The 14,974-nt window shown below is 40.7% G+C and overlaps 1 protein-coding gene across 2 annotated transcripts in view; it reads right to left on the minus strand.

Moving 5' to 3' along the window:
• Positions 1–14,974, minus strand: part of LOC140127840 (DNA-directed DNA/RNA polymerase mu-like) — an 83,995-nt gene that overhangs the window by 68,786 nt on the left and 235 nt on the right. For both annotated transcript variants that reach the window (XM_072148958.1, XM_072148967.1), the window contains exons 2-3: positions 13,098–13,227; positions 12,778–12,919 (exon numbers count right to left, since the gene is read on the minus strand). The gene's annotated coding sequence lies outside the window, so the exon portion shown is untranslated. The remainder of the gene's footprint in view (positions 1–12,777; positions 12,920–13,097; positions 13,228–14,974) is intronic.

Below are 14,974 nucleotides of genomic sequence, written 5' to 3' on the forward strand. Positions count from 1 at the left end.
AGAGATAAATACAGTAGAAGAGAAATAGAAGATTGATTGATAAATAGAGAAAAAGCGAGATATATAAATGGTCGGATTATAGGAGATAGATAACTAGACAGATAGATATATAGACAGGAGATAATCTTCACCCGGGAATTCAACCAATGGGTAATAAACCCTTTCACCGCCCGGCATTTCTGGATATTTTGTCACGTTATTGGCCAGAGCAATTTTTCCAATTTTGACGTTTACATATAAAACTGAAATTACCGAAAAAGAACTAATGTAAACCGCAACACACCACATATTTTCTGAAAGCAGACATTTGCACCATTTTCAAAATTGCATTAAACAGTTTATAGACATAGGCGCCTTCATGCAGTTTTGATTCAAGCTGAAATTTTTTTTTTTAATGCTTAAAATTTGACTCCAAACAAAAAATGCTCCAAACTGAAAATATTTCCCTTCACATCTCCTAAATGTAATAGATGGACATATGTCTCATATTGATATGTTCACATGCCATATTTGGTTGCTATCCACAAATGTTTTAAAAATATATCACACACAAAATAAAAAGCTTCTATTCTGACAAAATCTAATTTTTCCAGAAATCACTATGGAAACAAGAATAACTTTTAAATTCATACACACTACCACCTTCATGCAACTTTGCAGCAAACAGCAATGAAATGCAAAAATTGCATGAAAATTCAAAATTTCCTCTGAAATATGTACAAATCCAGAATAGTTATATAAAGAAAATATACTTTCCTAAAACAGCAAGATGTGAGGAGATCATACAGACCCCACATGTGTATATTCCCCAAAATATGCAGCAAAGGGAACGTTAAATCCACAGGGGACCCAAACAATTTTTGCAGAATATTGCACTGAGATCTATCACACAGATCTATCATTGTATGTTCCTTACACAAATAAATAACTATGTATCCATAAACCGAGCTAATGAGATAATAAAAGTCACTGTTAGATGTGCGCCATTGTATTAGCCGCACAATAACAGAACCCTCCGCGGATCATAAGAATGAGAGTGAGAACATCATAACATAGGTGTAAATAATGGAGGATGGTGGGAAATAAAAACTTTATTCCAGAACACGTGTGTGTTTTTGGTGTTGCATATAACTTTATGGACATGTTCTGGGTCGCGGTGTTAATATATAATAGCGACATTAGGCAAAGAGGATCAAATGTTCATCGTATCTGTCAATTTTCGAAAAAAAAAAATCACAAAATAAAAGGCAATAAGAGAGAAACTGTGTTCTTAGATAGTTCTGGATAGGAGAGGGTTAAAAACATGAATATTAGTTGATATTATCCCGTATCAGAATGTAGTAACATATAAAGTGAATATTTCCATTATCTGTGAGGTGCAGGAGCTCCTGTGTGCAGCAAATTCTCCCTGTAGCCTGATGGCTAAGAATCTGGAGGGGGATGCACACTTCAGGGGGCTGTATCTCTGGCTCTGTGACATATAGAACCTCACTTCTTTTTTCCTATGAAAGAAGAGAGTCTCCTCTTTGATATGAATCTAAATGTGTGTTTCTAAGTGACAGGAAAAATGAGATACTAACTGTTAAAATGCCATCGGGAGTGATTTTTATATACAAAAATCACACCTGATATTCTCACTTTAAATCTGAATATCTCTGCTTCCATGGCACCAATTCTAGATTCATTCAAAAGAAGAGATTCTCCTCTTTCAGGGGGCCCTAGGCAAATGCCCACTTTGACTACCCATAGCGCCGGCCCTGGCAGAGCTACTATCTAGACAGTAAATGTCAGACAATCGGAAGGGTTAGGGGGTAATTTTCATATAGCCCAGGGGTAATGCAGTCCTAATCCACTCCTAACCAATCTGATATTGATGAACTATCCTACAGATGAGTTTTTAATATCAATGACCTGACAAACTTCAAAAAGCTACAAAAACTGTGTGTTCCCACTTGGGAAAAGGGTACACTCACACAGCCGTATGCCCGCCTGGCCGCACGGCCCGAACCCACGGTGAAAGATAGAGCAGGCTCTATCTTTTCCCCATGTATGGCGCAGAACCGTATTGCCAACGGGCCGCCATTGCTGTTCATGGGGACGTATATGCGCACACAAATTTGCCCAGATGGCCGTGTGAATATACCCTAACATATATACCAGGAAATACAACCTGAGGTCTATACTAACATTTCTCTCTTCATAATTTTTATACCCCCTGGAGCCATATATGTAACATTTCCTACACCCGAAGGTCAATAGTGGATAAACTACAAATGAAATGATGTTGGCTGGTTTAGGGAGAGGAAAATAAATATTTATTATCAGAGCATATTCTCCTCTCTTAGGTCTCATGCACATAAACATAATTGGAACCGTGATCCAGCTGCACAATTTCTGACCAGATCACGGTCTCCTTAAATGTCTGGTCACTTGGTTGCAGTGTGACAAACACATGTTCTCTCACCACACCGTGCGCAGAAAATATGTCCTATATTTTGGCGTATTACTGCCCCAGCCTCTGGTCTTTCTATGGAGAGGGGAGAAGTGTGGAGCCCCCGACCCTCCTGTCTCCTGTACCCAGCTGCATGCTGCCCCCGACGAGCAACCATTCATGTGTAAGATACCTAAAACAGATAGAAGTTCACCGAGGAGCCAGATTACACTGGAAAGTCTATGAAAAGTGTAGGGAGAATGGTGAGTCACAGCAGCTAGGTTTATACCTACTCACTATAAATGACAGAGGTTGCAAAGAGCAGATCAGCTAGAAACTGAACATTACAAGTAACACACTGCACAAAATTATTATTCCTCTGGTGCACACAATGGACTACTGACTTCAACAATGGTTGTGGAAAGGTGAGGCCCGCTTTAAGTATGGAGGTCAGTCTAAAAAGACAAGAGCTGTCTAATCCTACACTACAAATTAGTTACCATTTGTGAACGTGGTCTCTAGCCAGCCTGCCTGTGTTACCCATTATTTGGACTTTACCTCCTTACTTCATTGATCTTATCACCTTCTCTTCCCCTCTCTGGTTGGACTTTTGACTCTACTTCTCCTTCTGGATTTGTCAGTCCTCACCGCTCACTCTTTACTAACCCACAGATGTCAAGTTACTAGACTTTTGTGCCACTTCTGTTGATGCCAATCTGTGACTATTTTGAGGACCATGACCTGGACATTTCTATCACAGGTCCCTAATGAAGAACAGGAAGATTAGACCTTAGACGACTTCTTCCCCAAACTGATTCCAAGGCTAGTTTTCACTTTTTATGGGATTTCTACCTAAGGGTAGTAAACACTTTAGAAATCACTGATTTAGATACTAATGGGCAGATGTAACCTTTGAAGGGCCACTTCAAAAGAAGGTCATCACAATAGGGTGCCGGAGTGTAAGGAGATCAGAAAGAGCCTTGTGTAAAAGTGATGCCTTGGAAAGACTTATCCAGACAAAATTGTAGGTGGGAAATATATTTGGAGATGTTGTCATACAATGTAAGTCTTGTCTCACTCACTATATCTGAGCATATTAGTTGGCTTACTTTGGGAATGACTTGTTAAGGAATTAGGCAACTTCTGAGTTATACATCCAACATTATTCTTCTCCTTTCATCAAACCAGAATTCAAGGATAGGAAACAAACAGTCTTTGGTCAATAATCACTGCTTATGGTTCATGACCATTTTGCCTTCTTTCGTTCTTCTAAGACGGTTTCTCTGGGCCACGATACTTCAGGCCTCAAGTACCTTTTTACTGTGAATTTACCATGACAAAGAGGCAATTGTTCTATTAACTGGGCCACTTGCCATTGACATGCGCAATCTCTGTGGTCACAGGTTCTTGAATTTCATAGATTTTCTGTCCTTGAACATTTTTTCACTAATCAGATACAGGTTTTCTGTCAAGATATTGGGGGATTCTTGAACACAGACTCCGTCCGTATCCTGTCGTTGAATTTTGGTTAGATGGAAGCAGAAGAATCTATGAGTGATCACCACTACATTTGGGATAGGTGAGATTGTTATGCTGAACGGATAGATTCAAGTCTGCCTAGTCATACAGGAACCTTCCATATTGTTACTGTAGATATAATGGCAGTCACATTACTCAACTTTCCAGAAAATGACCTAATCCACATATATTTTAATACTCAAAATCTGAAGTAGATATGGTGAAAATTTGCTTATTCGGTGGATTTACCCACAACACATTCCATGCAATTGCTTGGAACCCGGAGATTCAAGGACCCCACACAGCAGTGGGACAAAACTGTGGAGCTGTGTTTGTGGCGACATTTGAAATGCCAAGACCGCTCTGAGCAAGGTAGTATAGTACATTATTATGTAATAAGTAAACTATAATATGATGATGTGCACCACATGGCAGAAACCTACAGACAGCTCATGACTCCATCTTAGAACCGTATCATAGCAGACGTCAATCTGTCCATTGTTGGTGGTGTATAGCTTTACACACATGGCATTGTAATCCACAAGTTTAGACTTCACAGACCAACCATGAATGGCCTGAAATCAGTTACTATAGAAGGAACTTGAATGGCTGTACATGTACAGCCAGCGTCTCCATTCATAAGGGGGTTCAAAACACCAAATTATCACGAGAAGTGAGGGGTTAACATCTGCAATAACCTAGAGTTGCCAGAATACCCCAAAATATAATAGCAAATTAAGACCAAAGCAAATGTGAGGAGGGCATAGACTGTAATATACATACTTCACAATGGCTGATAAGGTGGGGATATCCTGGCTGTAGGTGGAGCTAAGTGAAAATAATAGAACAGGGTAAAGAGATGCTAATAAAGGGCAGGGGGAAGAATCTCTGTGAGGTGGTGGTCAAAAGAGAATCACAAGAAGAGACTTCACAACTCTTGAGAAGACATGGGATATAACGAAATGTTTATGCACTGTGATGGCAGTGAATGAACGATCCTCCATTCATAACATCAGTATCTGAAGAATAATTGCCATGGAAAATGGCTGGATGTCAATGCAAAGTGACCATGGCCTTCTAAAGGAATCTATAAAATGACAACAAAACCATCTACCCTCCTATATAGATTTTAAGCACCCATGGGCAGGGTCCTTCTTCCACTTGTACCACTTCAAGCCAGTTTAGTGCCTTTTGTAACAATTTGTTTCCATCCAATGTATGTGAGCCAATTTTTTTTGGAGGACAAAGTAGGATATTAGTCCATCCACATGGTTGGACTTAATGGACCCAAGTCTTTTTAGTTAACCGTATCAACTACGTGACAAAATGTGAGAATGTGATTTGTAGAATGGTGACAGGTGATGAGAAGAGTTGTGGTCTGACTCTTTCAGATAGACTGAATGATATTCTATCTAACAGATACTCCTTCAAGAACTTTGTCCTGCAGAATCTATACACTTATCCTGTATATCCTTACAGTATAGCATTTCTGTCCCTACATGTTATACCGCAACCCCTTCACCTAGACACAGTAAGGCCATAAAATACTTTCACTGTGAAGGAAAATGATAAAAACAGGTTTACAAAGCAATATCATAGGGAGATTATGTTAGATATAAAGTGGTGTGAGTGATGACCCAGTAGCTAGTTTCGTAAGTCAGGAGCAAATTGATCTCATATCTGCTAGCTGCTCTTGGGCGACAAACAATGGGGGGAGTACATTAAGACTGGAGTCTCTTAGTAAATGCAGGCGCAAACTCCGCCATTTCAAATCTGTAGACCACAATGTGAACTGGAAAAGTTTTTTCTGCCGGTTTTCCTGGTCATGTGCTGGCCAGCTCACTGGTTCATCTCATTTTCTCGAATGGTTAGTTAATGCAAATGATTCGCAAATACACCAAAAAATCTGTGTCAAATAATAGTTCAAAATCATCTGCTGGTCAAAAAAAACCCCAAATGTTCTATAATTGCAGTGTTATCCACCCAAAATTTACTTAGAGTATATGGCACGTCTTTCCTTTTTTATGTGAGTTGCATTGTCATAGAAGACTTGGTGACCTCCAATGAGAAAAAGATTTGCCTCAGTTTTCCTAAAAATCCATGGCAAAATATTCTGGGGGGAATATATATAATGACAAGGTTGGAACTGGTGGAGTTTTTCGCTATAGTTTTAGGCCAAAATCCGCTGCAGGTAGTGAATGTGGCGGACTGGACGTTCATGCCACAGCCCAATCTCAACTCGTTTTACACCCGACACGCCCATAGTGGCATACCGGTCATAGAAACCCGAAATGTGGCGTGGACAGGGAGATTTATATGGTTTCTCCCCAGAAAACTGGCAGAGTAGCCATAATACATTAGGGCCTCTGTGTAAACTAACCCTCACTGGGGTTTTCGGCGCACAAATTGGGGGGCGGGCCGTCAGACGATCCGACGGATTCGGACAACGAACATCACACATCACAAATTGTGTTGCAAGACATGCACTCACATACACCGGGAAGGAGAAGGTGAACTCCGGCGGACCTCAGCGGGGAAGTGAATCGCGCCAGACTTAATCTTCGTCTGAGCGTCCGGATCAGGGATCGCAACAGGACCGGGTAAGTAAATGTGCCCCATTATATTTGACAAAGGACAATGTTAGAAATGAGTGGGGATGTCAGATTTTTACATCATAGTCCATCATACGATGGAGCAAGAAAACTATGCATTTCCATGTGTCAGACAAGGCATTGCACCAGGCCTACGCTTTGTGTTTGTATGTACAGTATATATACATATATAGCCTTACATAGAAAAGTTAAAGCTATCATACATTTTTGTAGTATTTTGCTTTCTAAAAATGAAGCTGTTTGCCCTTCAAAGATAAAGTATGTAAATAAATATATCCCTATAGGGGTGTCAACAACCCCTGGACATTGATTTTTCCATGACATCTGATATCTTTCCAATTTTGTTATCAGAACAACAAGGTCGGGTATAAAACCTGGAGCCTACTAAACTATTTTGGAATGAAGATTTGGTGATGCAATAATATACAAGAATGTCTACTATTTACACTCCTGAAATCTGAATTGTGTTTGTAGCCCCAAGCCGTATTGACCAATGCATTGCATGTGTTCATGGCTGGATCAATGGGGAAATTGAGTTCAGTTTAGTAGTTCTACATTTGGGCCGGTAAATCCTGCAGACACACAGAGCCAGGTTGTCGAACCAGCCATAAAGTTGACCAAACAGTTCAGTTTCTGCAAGTGTCCACTCGTACAGCCATCAGCCCATTCTCCCGATCATCTATTTTTGAGACCAAAGTGTCAGCCAGGTTGAAATCCAATAGCGAAGGGCCAGCAATTCTGGGTGTAATATGTCCCCTTACAATTTATGCACATCAATGGTGATAAAAGGCAACTTTCTGCAGTGGGTGTTGCCTGAGGGTTGAGTTTCTACTGTTTATGGTGAAGGTGTGCTTTATCTCATGTGTTCTGGATTTTCCGTGTTTGTCCTGGCTCAGTTTCTTGACTCTTGATTCTACATTCTGCTCAGATTACAGGCATACACATTAGATTGTTGCCTGGTTCTGAAGAAAACTGTTCTGCAAAAAGTTGCTACTATGCCAAAACAAGGATCGACTCCCCACTGAGAGTCCCTCTCCACTTATCGGACAGAAGATAACTGCACAGCTAATGGCCAATTTGACTATGGAAGTCAATGTCCAATTCTAAAATGTTGGTGGAAAAAGAAAAATAGACCCACAAAATTTTCAATCCCTTTTTTATTCCTTGACATCAAGGCAACCTGGAACCAAAGGCTAATAACTCAAAACCATCCCGTCTTACATCTCAATTCTAAGATGCTGGCCTTTCGTCAGTGTAAATTTGTACTGTATTAGCCATAGAGAGCAGAAGAAGAGTGAAGAAATCAGGCGATACCTTTTTGACACTGAGTATATTTGATTTCAAGAATACTAGTTCTCTTCGTCAGACATAATGTTATACATAAAACAAAAAATTCACAGCGTTTTATACACAAATTTTATATAGTGTGTATAAAATGCTGTGAATTTTTTGTTTCTTGTATATAATAATCGGGGGTGTAACTTCAGTGGTAGCAGCCATAGAAGCTGCTATGGGGTCCACAGTGTCAGGGGGCCCTGTCATCTGACCTGCCACACTAAATAGTGGAGGATGTGCACAATTCTATACACATTGGGGAACTATGTGCAGTTTGCCCGTGTAATGTGTAGGGTGCGCCAGATTCATGCATGTTAAATGTGGCGCACGATCCGACTGTGCAGCGGAACGTCCATTTCAGTGACAACATTTGTGTTACGGGAAGAATAGCGCAGCCGCACAACAAAAGGGTTGCATGCGACACATATGTGGCGCGGACACCTCTTAAATACCTGTGCAAGCAGTTTGCACATAAAAGAACGTGCAAAGTCTGTAAAAAAAAACTGGTGAAAAATGGCTGTGAACTCGGGAGTAGGTTATAGATAATTGTTGTGAGCCGGCACGAGCCATAAGGATTAAGGTAATCCACCAAGACAATCCTTTACTGTGCAATATCACATCCTAGCCCACTGTGAATTTAGGAAAAAGTTATAAGAGGACTTGTACCTTTTGGACCTGATGAAGGGAGCAGTATGCACCCGAAACGCGTTGTACATTCATGCACTTTACCAATAAATGTGAACCTTGAGCAGCGCGGAATTGGCCTATTTTTACCTACCCTTTCTCCTTAGCTCAGTAAGACCTCACCCCTCAGGCAGTAGAAGCCACCAAACTCTTCATGTATAGATTGCTTTTATTTCCCTTTATCTACATTCCAAAGAATTGACATGGAACATGTCTTGTCTATACTATCTTTTAGCCTGCAGACCTGCTTGGCAGGTGCTTTGGTCACCTTTTCCATGTACATTGCTGTGTTCAAGTTGTCCATAGACCTTTTTTTACCCAACTTGTGTGGCCTGTTGTTCCTCTCCTATTTGCCCCCAAAAATTCTGCAATTTGCTCCTACAGTCTTAGGCCACAATCGCATCACAGATTCGGCAAGTTCAACATTTGCACATGGTGTATCATTTGAAGAATGAATGTTACAATTTTTGCCCCTGCCAATGCTGCCGCCCGCATGGGAAAGTGTCTGGGCATAAGGTTATCTGGTTTCCCACTGTTCCTGTTAGGCTGTTTTTTCCTTTCTTCTGGCCCTTGCTTGTTTCCTCAGTGTCTCCTGACCAGTCTTGGTCAGTTGTCACTAAATTGAGACAGCTTTAGAGGTAGTGACCGGATACAAAGTCCAAATAAGCCAACGCCCTTGGATGTAGCTCAGGCCAAATCAGTTATGGGGCAAAGTAGATCCACACCCATTGTGTGATATGTCCCCATGCAGTCCCATTATATGTGTTACTTAAAAAAAAAAATAACAGGAATGATAAATATTTAGTATGTTATGCCATTCCATCCCTTTTATTCTCAATGAATATATAAAATTTTGACAAATGCAGATTTTACTAGATGACTGTGGTATACTGCTTGTTTTCTCTGTACCATCTCTGGCCCATATTACAGCAGCAGGGTAAGAGCAATGACATACTGTATAAATGCTATAAACATACTATAAAGTGAGCTGTTGTATTACATATTTCCAATAGACACTGAGATGAATTATGTTCCATAAATATTTATACATTTCTTTTGATTAGTAAGAAAATCAGACAATACTGAGGCAGATTTGAGGCTATAGGTAGTTGACCACTGCATTGCCGCTCGATAGGATATCCAATAATGCAATGTAATTTTTACTCTAAAACTAAAAAAAATTGCTGCAATAGTAGAAGCACTGATTATCCGAGAGCTGTGCCCAGTTATGACTGCTGAAATGATGTGCCGACAAGTGACTGGACATATATGACCTCTGTGAGCAGACACTGCCTGGGGTGGTCACGTTTCGGTACAGCAAGCCCCTGCTTCATTGATGAAAGACTGTAACTGTCTGCATTGGAGCAGTTGGGTGTTTTAAAGGTGAGTTTATGTGAAGTAGGAAAATCCTTTAAATATTTATTAGGGATTTTTAGATTTTAATGTCCTTTAAGTGTGTCGGACTGTACTTCACAATGTCATTGACTGTATCCATTATTGAACTGTATTGTCTATGCTTCTAGATTTACACAGATTATGAGATACAGTATGTAGTTCCCAGTGTTGTGTATACAGATACATAGAAACATTCTGTAGGAAGGTATGTTGTCGTCACTAGTTCTGTAAATTAGTTTTATAAGATTATGGACTATGGCAAAGCGCAGCACTGCACAGAGCTTGCCAAATCAGTCCCTGTCCCCACGGGGCTCACAATCTAATCAACCTACCAGTAAGTTTTTGGAGTGTGGAAGGAAACCCACGTAAACACGGAGAGAACATACAAACTCTTTGCAGATTAGTTCACCACAGTAACCAAAAGTCACAGCGCCTGCTCCCAGCAGCCAATAGTCACAGCATCTTCATCGACTAGCCAATAGTCACAGTGCCTATTCCCAGTAGCCTACAGTCACAGCTAGTCACATAGTCACAGCATGTACAGTTCACAGTTTTGGCATTTTTATTGTATGAAATAGGGTTGTGCTGTGGGACCATACTGCAACTGTGCATATGTAGTAAAGAGACACATACACAAATGCAGCACGAACGCCAGAGAACCCCTGATAAATGCCCCCCAATGAGGGTGAAACTAGCGATTCAGTAATCCTATACAACTTTTTACAACATGAATTAAAAATAATTTTCTTTATTTTATGGTTTACCAGTCATTGCATAAAACCCCTTGAATTGAACAAACATACACACTATTGTGCAGGCGTGCAGTGCTGTACAGTATATGCAGTGTCATGGCTCTGCCTCTATAGCTCAGGTTCCACGTGCCAGCTCTTTGTTTCATCAGCGATGATTCTGCGGAAGGAAAATCTGCAGCGGGAGGAGGAGGGAGCAGTCGTCCACCTTTTACCAGACAGGCCTAGTACTGCAGAGCATGGCGGAGCGTACACGAGATCTGCAGAGCACGGCCGAGCCTCTGTATAGGTCATTCATGTAACAGGATACATACACTATGTGCTGCATGAAGAATAATCCATGCAGGCAGCTTGTGTATTATAGACCTGCAGAGTCTTCCGCTACTCCTCCCAGGACAATAATCTGAGCTAATCCTACTAGGATGTTCCTAGATGAGAAATACAAAATAATTTGCCTTGTGCCTAGATAACGGTTCAGGAGAAGCCTGTGATACTGCAGAGCATATCCAGGATGGTGAATAAGAGTACAGCATGTACTATACCACAGCGATAGGAACAAAAAGCTGCCCAGAGATGCTGGATTTTCAGCAGATTTTTCTCTCCGCATAGATCCATAGACATCAGCACAACGCTGTTGTCTGTGATAAGAAAAAGCTGTCGGCCATTTTGGATTTTTTCCATCCGATGCTGATTTCTCCCTTTCGGAGCAGAAGGTTTCCAGCTACTTAGCTAGTTACTCGCTCCCCCTCCATAAATATATCATGTACATCCTGAGCCCAAAGAGCATGTTACTGGAAGCAACGAGGGATATAAGTCAGATAATGGTTATAGACACAATAGTAAACATACCAGGCTGAAGTAAAAGTTGCATTTTTTTGTAGATTTTGCTGCAGTTGGCAAAGTCATTGGGGGACATTTATCGTATGATGAAAGCCTTGACGGATACATCAGGAGGCTCTGGCTTTTGTTGTATCTGGCGGCCAATTGCACTGGACCCGCCTGGCATAGAATTGCACCGGACCAGCAACTTGAATGGTTGTAGGTTATAGAGAGTGTCCAGGTGCAGGGCAGACCCACTCCACCACCAGCCATGCCCTCATTCACGCCACTCCACGCCTGTTAAAAATGAAAATAATCGCACTAGGTATTATGGTTATTTCGGGGCACTAATAAATTTGTCCCATAGACTGGAATAGATTAACGTGTAATGTAAAATATATAATAAGTACTAATAATAACAATGGTCAGTCTGTGTATTGCTGACCGTGCGCTGGCCTGGAGTGCAGAATGTGTACTGAGAAACAGACACTGCGAGGGTGGGTTTTTCCGGACCAAACCTCTAATCAGGGATCAGTGACTGAACTCAACATGTCAGAGGTTCTGTCCGGGAAATTCCACAATGGAATGGAATGAGTTTCTTGCATTGAAGTCGCTAGTGGGCAAAGCTCTTCCTTGCAGGACCGCGGCTGCTCCGGCTCCTCCTTCAAGGTACTTTGCGCCACACGCACAGGGGGGCGGATCTCAGTTTCTTCTAAGGACTCGTTCAAATATAGGATAGTATACTTCCCCCTTATTGTTTATATAGGTTTTTTTATTTTACTGACCTGTGGCCCACTGTTAAGAAATTGTAGCATGCACTATTTTTTCATGTTTGTGAACCATGGACTTCCATCACCAGATGCCACACAATGCACACACCTGTCTGAATGAGCCCTGAGGCTGCATTCACACCTTGCGTTTTGGTTGCCTTTACATTGCATTTTGAAATGCATTAAAACAGCTGAGAAGAGGTGATTTGCCCAATTGCATTACTGGTAAAATTTGCGTTTACAAAACGCGATATTAACAAGGTGTTAACATGCCTGTTTTGTCAATACAAAGTTAACACATGCATTGACGGTTGCATTTTGTAAATGCAAATGTTAACAGTAAAGTAATGCTGTTATGCTTCTCATAATGCAATGTAAACGCTCCCAAACCCCAACAAGTGAAAGATCGCTAAGGGCACATTCACATGGTGCAGATCGGTGCGGTATAAGCTTTCTAGACATACCTTTCCTTTTTCCAGTGATGTGTACAATGGACTGGATATTATGAATTCAGTTTATATCACTCTTCCAGGTATAGTGTAAGGGTCAAAGGGTCTTCCAGTAGAGTCCTAGATCATGCAGTGTGTCCAACCCCATGGATTTCAACTAGAGGAACATCATTAGTAAAAGTTTTACAACAGACAAGAGCCTTTTATTTGGCTGTTTAAACAGTTTAAATTCTAATACAAAAGCCACAGTGAGTGATGATAAAAATATGCAAGGTAATAGCCCAAAAAAAAGACAGAGTTCTCAACAATGGCCACAAGTAGCCAAGGTCACTTACCAGTCCCACAGGAAGGTCATTGGTTGTAAACATCAGATGAAGACGAGTCAGTTTCAGCGCTGTGACGTTCTGTGGTGTCACTATCACAGGGTAATTGTCTTCCCCAGGGTGAGCCTCAGGTCCTTGATACCTACACAAACATATACGGCTATTGTACAATGTGTGCAATCGTATGACAATCAATGGAACACATGGAGGTACAATATGGCTTCTGTACTATGTATCTCTACACCCTGCTATGGCCATGAGCACAAACCCTAAAGTGTCAATGGGAGCACAAGCTGTAGGAATATGGCTTAATTTGGTCCACCGAAATTTCAAAAAGAACTATCTGGCTTATAATTTCCCCGTACATGAGCATGATCAACTTCCCAGTATGGCATGTGCATGGGGTTGTGCCAAACCTCCTGTCAAAGATGATGTCAGATGAAGGAAGGACATGTCTAATTTCAACGTGCCACATCTTGAGGGATTATCTTTGAGTGACTTACTCCCCATTCATCATGTCCACTCAGCCAGACCAAGCATGTAAGTGCATTGAGGCAGTCATGAGGTATAATAGTTATCCGTTGCTAAAGGTGTATGGTCCTTTTTTTCCAACCCTGATGACAAATTTTGACTTTTTTGTTAAAAATGAACAATGAACATAATTTTGGGTCCTCCATTTTTCTACAGCTCTTTTTGCCACGGTGGTCAGGTCTGTCCTAAAGTGTCCAAACGGTTTCAATACGCCACGCACACATGGCGTATTGAAACCGTTTTTGGGCCGTTTTTAAGCAATGAATGTTTTTTGACTCGTTTTAATTAATATAATTGGTAAAACGCATGCTTTTTTAAGGACTGCTTAAAAACGGCCCAAAAAGGGGTTCAAAACGCCACCTTTGCCACCGGCCTAAAGCGGGACACCCGAATAAGTCAGCAGCCATATTTGGTTTAAAACCCACAAAGAGAAACAAGGATTAAAATGGAAAGTAAAGGTTGACTAATAATGTATACAAAAAAGATTGACTGGAGGGTCCCTTTAAGAAGGAAACATCCTGATGGTAACGCTGCACTTCTCTCCTACAACGCTCTGCTGCCCCATGTTGCAGGGTGTAATAAATCCAGCAGCCCCCCTCTCCATTACATATACCATGGCCCCCAATTCTTATACACCGGCAGTACAATACATTAACTAAAACTAGAAATGATGTAAAAATGAAGTATAAACCTGTCCTCGTATCTGTCCTGTCCATGGCTTAAGGTCTATGAGCAGAGCAATACAATGACATCTGCATTTTGGGAAATCATATTAATCCCACTGCATAGTAATATTGATATTAGATCCAAATGATAAAAAAACGCAAGGTAAACGCAAGACGGATTTGTGAATTGTCTCTGACATATAATGGCGTGCATTATTCACTGGATATATGATATGATGTATAATAGATGCTGCTCTTACTACTAATAAATCTGAAAATAAGACCCAATAATGTGAATTAAGTCTTAGACCATGTTATAATGTATACCATGCAGCACTTGATACAAGATATAATTTACATTACATATTATATATATATATATATATATATATATATATATATATATATATATATATATATATATATTATTTATTGACATATTGGCTATCACACTGCGCTCTAGTCAATGACAGGACAAGACATAGAACTTTCTCCATCCCCACGTTTCCCCTTTCCTGGTCAGGACTAACTGTTTAAGCTCCTCCCTCTTTTTCTGAACCCGCTTCATGGACTGTACCAATATTTACACTGATTCGTTTAAGCGTCCCGCAATTTAATCTTTCTCTTCAAATAATTTCTTGCCCGCGAGTGACTACATCTCTGAAAATGACTCTCTATCATTTAACCTGTCTC

The sequence above is a fragment of the Engystomops pustulosus genome, chromosome 4 (assembly GCF_040894005.1).
Source record: "Engystomops pustulosus chromosome 4, aEngPut4.maternal, whole genome shotgun sequence".
In the NCBI taxonomy this organism is placed as follows: domain Eukaryota; kingdom Metazoa; phylum Chordata; class Amphibia; order Anura; family Leptodactylidae; genus Engystomops; species Engystomops pustulosus.